Here is a 10,221-nt window from a genome sequence, read left to right as displayed (position 1 = left end):
AATTACTATTTTATATTTTCATATAGATTATTACTTATACTTACAAAGTTCATATATATTGTTTTTCACACCGGATCTATCCCATTTCCTTTAACCACCCATCCCTCTACCAATCAAATTGTGTGACCCTATGATTATCCCCCTACCCATGCTCACCAGTCTGCTCCTGTCCTCTGCCCCTTGGATCCTCATTCATGTTTTACTAGTTATTTTTCTGTTCCTAAAATAATGCTCTAATACAGTACTTGCCCTTATGGGACTGAGTTAGTTCACTTAGTATAATGCTCTCCAGTCCCTCCAAGTTAGGTAGTGATTTTCAAAATCATTGCTCGTGCATGCTGCAAAGTATTCCACCTTGGACATTGGGCTGTTTCCACATTCATGTTAAGGTGAATAATGTTGGTATGAATGCTGGTGTATAAATTTCCATGTGTATCTCAGTTCTAATTTTCCCAAGATATATTCCAAGAAGTGGAATAGCTAGATCATATGGAATTTCTATGTTCAGCTTTATGAGGAAACATCAAACCTCTTTCCAGAGTACTTGTACAATTTTACAATCCCACAAACAGTGCATGAGAAATCCTATCTCTCCACATCCTCTTCAGAATTTATCACTTGCTGTCCTGTGAAACTTTGCCACTGCTCCTGGAGTGAGATGATATTTCATTATGGTTTTGATTTGCATCTCTCTTATTGCCAGTGATTTGGAGCATTTCTTCATGTGTCTGTGTGCCATCCAAATATTTTCCAATAAAAATTCTTTCCATGTCTTTTTCTTAGGTTGTCATAATTATGTATATTCAAAATACCAAAGTTGTCCTCATGCAAAAACAATATTGAACATATTCATTTAAGGTTTAGTACTTATTTTTCATTATTATACTAATTTACAAAATTGGACTTCATCGTTTTCCAGACAAGATTCTTCCAATTTCCCTCACACCCTCCCCATCAAATTGTACAACCCTATGGTTAATCCCCTATGCATACATCCTCATCCCTCTTTCACCCCCCCCCTTGGATCCTCATACTCATTCTACAATAATGGTTTTATACAGTAGTTGTCCTTGTGGGACTGAGTTAGTTTACTCACCATAATGCTCTCCAATCCCTCCCAAATTCAGTAATGACTTTCAAAATCATTGCTCCTGTGTGCTGTGTAGTATTGCATTGTATGAATGTGTCATAATTTCTCAATCCATTTGATTATGGTTGGACATCTGGGCTGTTTTCATGTTCTTGCCATAGTGAATAATGATGCAAAGAACATTGTTGTACAAGTCTCCATTTGTACCTCAGTTCTCATTTTCTCACGTTTCTTACATTACTGAGGAAACATCAAACTTCTTTCCAGAGTGGTTGTACCATTTTACAATCCCACAAACAGTGTGTGAGAAATCTCTTATTGCAACTGATTTGGGACAATTCTTCATGTGTCTGTTGGACATTCAAATATCTTCCTTTGTGAAAATTCTTTTCACATGTTTTGCCCATTTTGTATTTGGGATATCAGTCTTTTTCTGTGGCATCCCAAGAACATTCAGTAAATTTTTGTTATGAGACTCTTGTCTGAGATGGTATTACTAAATGATTGTTCTCATTTGGTGGGTTTTCTTTTTACCCTGTTGGAAAAAGGTTTTGATGCACACAGAGATTTAATTTTTAGAAGGTCCCATTCATCAATTTTATCCTCTTCAGATTGTGCATTTCTGTCTGTATTTGGAAGTTTCTTTATACCACGAACTCGGCCTTTTAAACTTGTTCCCATTTTGAACTTTATGGTTTTGGGCTTTACTCCCAAGTCTCTGATCCACCTGGAGTTGATTTCTGTTTATGAGATGTGGATCTTGCTTCAGCTTTTGGCAGATGGAAGTCTAGTTTTGCCAGCAACCATTTGTTGAGTAGGTTGTCATTTCCCCATTTGATAGGTTTTATTTCCTTGCTGAATATCAGCTGATCATAAATAGTTTGGTCTATTTTCAGGTTCTTAATTATTTTCCATTGGTCTTTGTGCCTGTCATTGTACCAGAGCATACTTTTTTGCTTACTACTACTGTGTAATAGGTTTTGAAGTCTGAGGGTGCTATGCCCCCCACCACGTTTTTGTTTCTCAAAAGTATTTTGCTTATTTAAGGTCTTTAGACTAAGGAGGATAGAAGGAGAATTGATGCCATTGAGCTGTGGTGCTGGAGAAGAGTATTGAATGTACCATGGACTGCCAAGAAAACTAACAGATTCATCCTGGAGAGGGTTAAACCAGGCTGCTCCTTGGAGGCAAGGATTCTGGGACTTCATCTGATATAGTTTGGACATGTTGTAAGGAGGGACAGGCCCTTGAAGAGGAACATGATGCTTGGGAGGGTGGAAGGATGGCACAGAAGGGGAAGACCCTCTATGAGGTGGATCGATTCAGTGACTGGGGTAATCGGGATGGGTATGTCGGAGGCAGTGCGAATGGCACAGGGTAGAGCAGGGTTTAGGGCCTGTCATACATAGAATCGTTATGAGTCACAAGCAACTCGATGGCACATAACAACAACAGCCCCAATTAATAAATTTGACAATTTCCTTTTCAATCTCCCTCAAAAATGAATTTGGTATCTGGATTGGGATTGTGTTGAACACATAGATTGCTTTTGACCATTTTGTAATTGTGTTATGAGGGAGTGTTGTTGCTGTTGTTGTTGTTGAGTCCCTATGGGATTCTGTAAATGTTTGATGAGACTCTTTTCTTAAATGGTATTGCCGAATATTTCCCCCCAGTCATTGTGTTTTCTTTTCACTCTGTTGGAAAACGTTATTGATGTGTACAGGAAGTTAATCTTTAGAAGGTCCCATTCACGGCCAACAGACACCTGAAGAAATGCTCTGAATCACTGGCAATAAAAGAAATGCAAATCAAAACCACAATGTGATACCATCTCACTCCAACAGCAGTTGTTGTTTGTTGACTGCTGTCGGGTCAAGCATGACTCATAGCGACTCTATGAACAAAAGACATAATGCCTTTCCATAACTGTTGTCATTTCATCAAGTTCATAGAGTTTCCAGAGGCATGTGGTTTGGGAAGTACCCACTTCCCAAATCCTGCTTCCAAACCTGTTTTACAACTGGTAGCTCCACCAAACACTGTTTACATTGGGAAGCCATTCTGGTATTTGATACCCCAATGGAACAAGGTTCAGCATCACTGCAATCCAGGGTTATTTCATACTGCACATTGACAAAGAGTTATGTACAACGTGGAAGAGTGTTCCTCCAGATATAACAGCACTAGTTTCACTAGCAGTGGTTAGGGGTCGTCAAGTTGAATATGACTGAGAATAAGTTTTGCACAAAAGACCTAAACTCTGTTCTATGACTAACATCATTTCTGTACAGAATTCTGTTCTATAACTACCATCATTTCTGTACATTTAGAAAGTTTAGAGAGTTTGTAGAGTTTCCAGTAGCAGTAGCAAAGTTTAACAGGACAGCAAATAATAAATGTTGAAGAGAATGTGGTGAGTTAGGAAGTCTTATACATTGTTGGGATTGTCAAGTGGTACAACCACTCTGGAAAGCAGTTTGGTGTTTCCTCAAAAAGCCAAATGTTGAAATTCCACATGACCCATTTATTCCACCACTTCAAATATACCCTGAGAAAATGAGAACTGAGGCTCAAACGGAAACTTGTACACCAATGTTCATAGCAGCATTATTCATCATCACGAGAGCATGGGAACAGCCCAGATGTTCAACCACGAATGAATAGATTGAGAAGTTGTGGTACATTCACATTATGGAAAAGTATGTAGCACACAGGAGCAATGATTTTGTAAACTACTACCTATCTTGGGAGGGACTGGAGAGTATTATGCTTAGTAAACTAACTCAGTCGCATAAGGACAAATACTGTATGATACTTTATTGTAGAAAGAGTATGATCATCCATGGTGGCTAGGTGGAAGTAGAGGAATGAGGATGGGCAGGGAGGGAGGTTTTAATTATAGGGTCACACAATTTGATTTGGTGGGGGGAAGAAATGAGAAAAATCTTGTGTGAAAAAGAGTGTATTTGGACTTTGTAAATAAATCAGTAAAAAATAAAAATACATCAATTTTACAGAAAAAAAAGAAGGCCCCATTCATCAATTTTAGTTTCTCCAGATTGTGCATTTCTGGCCGTATTTGGCAGTCTCTTTCTACCATAGACTAGGTCCCAGTTTGTATCTTATGAACTATACAGTTTGGGGCTTTACTCCCAGGTCTCTGATATACCTTGAGTTGATTTTTGTGTATGGTGTGAGATGTGAATCCTGTTTCAGTTTTCTACAGGTGGCAGTCCAGATTTTCCAGCATCAGATGTTGAAGATGTGATTTCCCCATTTGATAAGTTGTATTTCCTTGTCAAATAGATAAGTCTATTTCTGGGTTCTCGATTCTGTTCCATTGGTCTACTTGCTTGTCAGCGTACTTATGATATACTGATTAGGTTAATACCACTATGTAGTGGGTTTTGAGGTCAGGAAATGCTATGTCTCCCACTTCATTTTTTTTTCAGGAGTGCTTTGCTTATTTGGATCCTCTTTCCACTCCAAATAAACTTAACAGTTTCCTTTACAGTTATCCTTAAAAATGAATTTGGTATCTGTATTGGTATTCTGTTGAACCTGTAGATTGCCTTTGGTAGGATTGTCATTTTCACAATATTGAGACCTACTATTCATGAACAGGGGACATTTTCCCATTTATTTAAGTCTTTTTTACTGTGTTGAAGAAATGTTCTGTAGTATTCTTTGTATAGGTAGGTCTTTTGTGTCTCTAGATAGAGTTCCCTCCCAGGTATCTCAATTTTTGGTTTGCTCTTGTAAATGGTGGTGCTTTCTTGATTTTCTTTTCTGAATTCTCTTTGTTACAGTAAAGGAATCTCACTGATTTTTTTTATATTGATCTTGTATCCTGCAACCATACTAAACTGATCCACTACCTCTAACAGATTCGTTGTTATTGAATCCTTGGGGTTTTCTGAGTATACTATCATATTATCTGCATATAGCTACAATATAACAATCTCTTTGCCTATCAGGGTGCCTTTTAATTCCTTCTCTTGTTGTATTCCCCTAGCAAGTACTTCCAATACAATGTTGAGTAGGAGTGGTAAAAGTGGGAATTCTTGTCTGGTCTCTGTTCACAAGGAAAATTCTTCAAGACTTTTTCCATTGAGAATGATATTGGTTCTTGGGTTTGCATATATAGTTTTCACTATGTTGAGGAAATTCCTTTCTATTCCAATCTTGCTGAGTGTCTATCAGGAAGTGATGTTGGATTTTATCAAATACCCTTTTTTAAGCAATTGCTAAGATCATATGGGGTTTTTTTTAAATTTGCTTTGTTAATATGGTAAACTATGTTGATTGTTTTTCTTATGTTGAACCATCCATGCATACTTATTATGAATCCTACTTGGTCATAATGAATTCTTTTTTTGATGTGATTTTGGATTCTATTGAGTAGGATTTTGTTAATGATTTTTGCATCTATGTTCATGAGAGCTATTTCTCTCTGTAAGGTTTTTTTTGGGCAACATCTTTGCCTACAATATTTGTATTGCTTCGTAGAATGTTTCTGGGGGTGTTCCTTCTTTTTCTATATTTTGAAATAACAAGTAGAATTGGTGATAAATCTTTGCTGAAAATTTGGTAGAATTCAGCTGTGAAGCCATCTGGTTCAGGACCTTTTTTCTGGGAAAAGTCTTCTTACAATCAGTTCAATTTCTTCTTTTGTTCAGTGTTCTACATTTGCCCTTGTCAGTGTCTGTAGGGCATGAGTTTCAAGGAATTTGTACATTTCCTCTATGTTTTTGAACTTGCCTGAGTACAGTTTTTCATAATATTCTAATATTTTAGATGTCATTTCCTCTGGTTCTGTTGTAATGTCATTTCTATCCTTAACCAATCAAGTTATTAGTGTCTTCTCCTTTTTTCCTTTTGTTATATTTGCCAGTGGTTTGTCAATTTTATTGACTCTTTTGAAAAACCATCTCCTGCTTTTCTTGATGGTTTCATTTGTTTTTCTGTTTTCTGTCTTTTTTATTTCAGCACTTGTTCTTATAATTTCCTTTCTTCTAGAGGTTGTGGTGTTATATTGTTGTTCTTTTTCTGTTTGATTAATGTGTTGTGTTAGATCATTATCTTTGCTTTTGAATTTTCTTTTTTCTTTCTTTTTTTTTGTGTGTTTGTGTATTGCTAAGAACTGGCCTCTGAAAACTGCCTTAGGTACACCCCAGAGGTTTTGGTATGTTGTATTTTCATTATCATTTGTTTTGAGAAATGATTTTATTTCTTCTGTAAACCAATCATATTCTAGCAGGGTGTAATTTAGCTTCCACATTGGTGGTTTTATAAGCTTTATTATCTTGTGGCTAATTTCTAGTTTTATGGCATTGTTTTCTGAGAAGATGCTTCATATTATTTCAATGTTTTCTTTTAATAGTTTTAAGCTTTCTTTGTGCCCTAATATGTGATAAAGTCTAGAAAACATGCTATGTGCACTTGAGAATAAAGTGAATTGAGTTTTAGCTTGGTACAGTACTTGGAGAAACACAGGCTCAAATTAGCTGAATGTATAATTTAGATGCTATGCATCTTTGTTACATTTCTTTTGAAATTGGAGCAGTACATCAATAGAGAATTACCAGAAATGCAGGCTGGGTTTAGAAGAGGCCGTGGGACAGGGTATATTATAGCTAATGTTAGATGGCTCTTATCTGAAACCAGAGAGTACCAGAGGAATGTCCATCTGTATTTCATTGACTATATAAACATGTTTAACTGTGTAGCTCACAACAAACTGTGGCTGACTTTGCGAATGGGAATCCTAGAACATTTAATTGTGCATATGTGAATCCTATACTTGGACCAAGAGGCAACTATCAGAGCAGAGCAAGGAAATACTGCATGGTTCAAAATTGGGAAGGGTGTACGCCAGAGATGTACTTTCTCCATACCTTTTCAATCTATATGCAGAACAGGTCATCGGGAGGCAGCGCTGTATGAAGAAGAATGTGGCGTCAGGATTTGAAGAAGACTCCTCAAAACTCGCCAATATGCAGATGACTCAACCCTGCTTGCTGAAACTGAGGAGGACCTGAAGCACTTGCTGCAGAAGGTCAGGACCACAGCCTTCAATATGGATTGAAGTTCAAAATCAAGAAAACAAAGATTCTCACTATTGGGCAAATTAGCAACATTATCATAGATGGTGAAGAGATTAAGATTATGAACAGCTTTAGTTTAGTTTACTTGACTCCACAATCAACACTCTTGGCACGAGCAGCCAAGACATTAAAAGACAAATTGCATTGGGAAAGTCTGTTGTCAGAGACTTCTCCAAAGTATTGAAGAGGAATGATGTCAGTCTGGAGACTAAGTTGTTCCTGATTCAGGCCATGGTCTTTGCAATTTATGCATCAGAAAGCTGCTTAATGATCAGGGATGATAGAAAGCAAATTGATGCCTTTGAACTGTGGTGCTAGAGGAGACTGTTGAATATGCCATGACCTGCCAGGAGAACAAACAGGTTCATCCTAAAGAGGGTGAAGCCAGGGTGCTCCTTGGAGGCAAGGATTCTGAGGCTTCATTTAATATACTTTGGGAATGTTGCAAGGAGTGACCAGTCCTTGGAAAGGAACATCATGTTTGAGAGGGACAGAGAAAGAGAGAAAAAACCCTTGATAAGATGGATTGCTTCAGTGACTGGAGTAATGAGCGTAAGTGTGTCAGGAAATAAAGTTGGCTCAGGAAAGTGTGTGTTTCAGGGCTATTGTACATAGGGTCGCTATAAGTTGCAAGCTACTAGGCAGCACATAACAACAACATTTATTGAGAGGGGTGTGTTAATTTTTTTCCACCACTATTGTAGTGGAATTATGTTAATAGTTGTTTTATGCATTTAGCAGGTCTATCATTTAGCACATATATGTTGACCAATGTTATGTCTTCTTAATCAACTCTATCTTTATACATTATATAGTGCCCTTCCTTATCTTTTATGATGGTTTTTATTCTGAGGTTCATTTTTGCAGACATTAGTATTACCATTCCTGCTTTTTTGTGGATGTCATTTGCTTTATATATTTTTCTCCAGCCTTTAATTTTGAATCTATATTTTTCTTACTAGATGTGTCTCTTCGAGACAACATATTACTTTACTTTGGTTTTGGTATTTTTTAAACCCATCGTGCTACTATTTTTCTCTTATTTTGTGCATTTAGTCCATTCACATTAAATGTGATTATTGAAATGCTAGGTTTTATTGTTATTATTTTATTGTATTTTTTTTTCATTGCTGTTTCTTGTTACTATGGTCCAACTACTTTCCTTTGGTGTATCTGTGTAAATTATTTTCTTTAAAGTTCTTGTAGATTTGGTCTTGTTTTCACAAATTCCTTAAGTTATTTCTTTTCTACAAAGATGTGATTTCTCCTTCATATTCAATGGAAGAACTTTGCTGGGTACAGGATTCTTGGTTGGCAATTGTTTTCTTTAAACTTTTTGTATATTCCACCCCATTGTCTTCTTGCTTGCATGGTTTCTGTTGAAAAATCAGAACTTAATCTAATTGCTTTTCCTTTTAGGTGGTGACTCTTTGCTTTTCATATACTGCTTTCAGTCTTATATCCATATCTTTTATTTTGGAGAATTTGACTCTGAGTTATTTTCCTATCCCTCTCACGTTCTGGAATTCCAATCATATGTATGTTATTCCTTTTGATGTCATCTTACATGATTCTAATGGTGTCTTCATTTTCTTTATGCTTCATCTCTGATTTTTCTTCTGGTATTTTTCCCATTGAGGTTCTTGTTTTCCAACTTAGTGACTCTCTGCTCCATCTCTTCTACGTTTTTGTCCCTCAGGCATGTTGGACACTTCTGCCATTTTGGTCTTAATATTCTCGATTGCGTTTTCTTGCATCTCTGTTATTTCCAGTACTGTCTCTATTTTGTGAAGAATTGTTAAGATCTTGTACCTCTTTACCTATAGTTTTAGTTCAATTATTTTTTTCAGTTTCAATTATTTCTTTCATCTTTCGTATTTTCTTCCATAATTGTGCAACTTCTTCCTCATCAGTATATTTCTTCTGGCTCCATGTCTGTGGATCATTTGCTTTCTTAGTGATTCCATTGTTTCTTCCACCATTTGCACCTTCTTCCACAGCTGTACAAAATAACACCTCATCAACATATTTCTTCTGGTTCTCTACCTCTATGGTATTCTCTTTATTTGTGGCTTCCATTGTTTCTACATCATATGTACTTTCATTCGTAGTTGTTCTTATGTCTCCATATCAACGTATATCATCTGCCTTCTGGACACTGGGGTATTTGTGAGGTTTGCAATATTCTCTGCTCTTTTTGGAGAAGGCTTAATTTGTTTTTTCACAGTATTTGAAGCTGCCTGCTGCTTTCTCTACATTATGTAGTATTTTTCCTTGATAAATATTAGGCCATTTCTATTGTGTCTTTGTTACTTGTTGGTGGTTCTTGTCTTTATGATGTTATTGATTAGTATCCAAGTTAAAATGCTCAGTCTATGGGGTGAAAGTCACTATACTGAAAGTCCTTTCTAGGAAAATGTGCCTTTCCTAAAGTCCTTGAAGTTCTCTCTGTTCTGCACTGCAGCCCTGCAGGAATCTCACCTTGATGTAGTCCCCTGTAGCCAACTCTACTGCCCTGTTTCTTTTCTTTATTAAGTGGCTGAGTGGTGTTTGGCTAAGTATTCTACTTGAGCAGTTTATCATGCACATTTCCTCCTGGATCTTGATGTCTTCCTTTGTCTCTGGAGTGGCATGAGATCAGAGATCAGGCTTCTAGCCAAAGCATCTTGGGGGGGGTAGGATGGGGGAGGGGTGTCTCAAGTCAGCCCCCTCTCTCTCACAGAGAGCTGAGAAAGTCTTTCCCTTGCCTATAAGTCTGTGTTTCAAAGTCTCTTGTCCTATTTGGCCCCTGGGATGGCGCCACAGCGACAGAGGCAAGGATCCCCAAATGGAAGGACCTATATCCAAAGGAAGCCTCAGTCCAGTCTCCACACAAGGATTGGAGAGTGCTAACTCTAGGCACAGAGCCTCACCTCTTACATCTTTTGTCCTACAGCTTAATGTCTTCCTTTGTTTCTGGAGGGGTGAGAGATCAGTGTTGCCTGCTCAAGCATCCAAACATCTTGTGTGCAGGGGTTGGGG

This window comes from Elephantulus edwardii, unplaced genomic scaffold, assembly GCF_000299155.1.
Source record: "Elephantulus edwardii isolate Elephantulus edwardi_28Jun2011 unplaced genomic scaffold, EleEdw1.0 scaffold00178, whole genome shotgun sequence".
Taxonomy (NCBI): domain Eukaryota; kingdom Metazoa; phylum Chordata; class Mammalia; order Macroscelidea; family Macroscelididae; genus Elephantulus; species Elephantulus edwardii.
Note: the sequence above shows the minus strand (reverse complement) of the source record.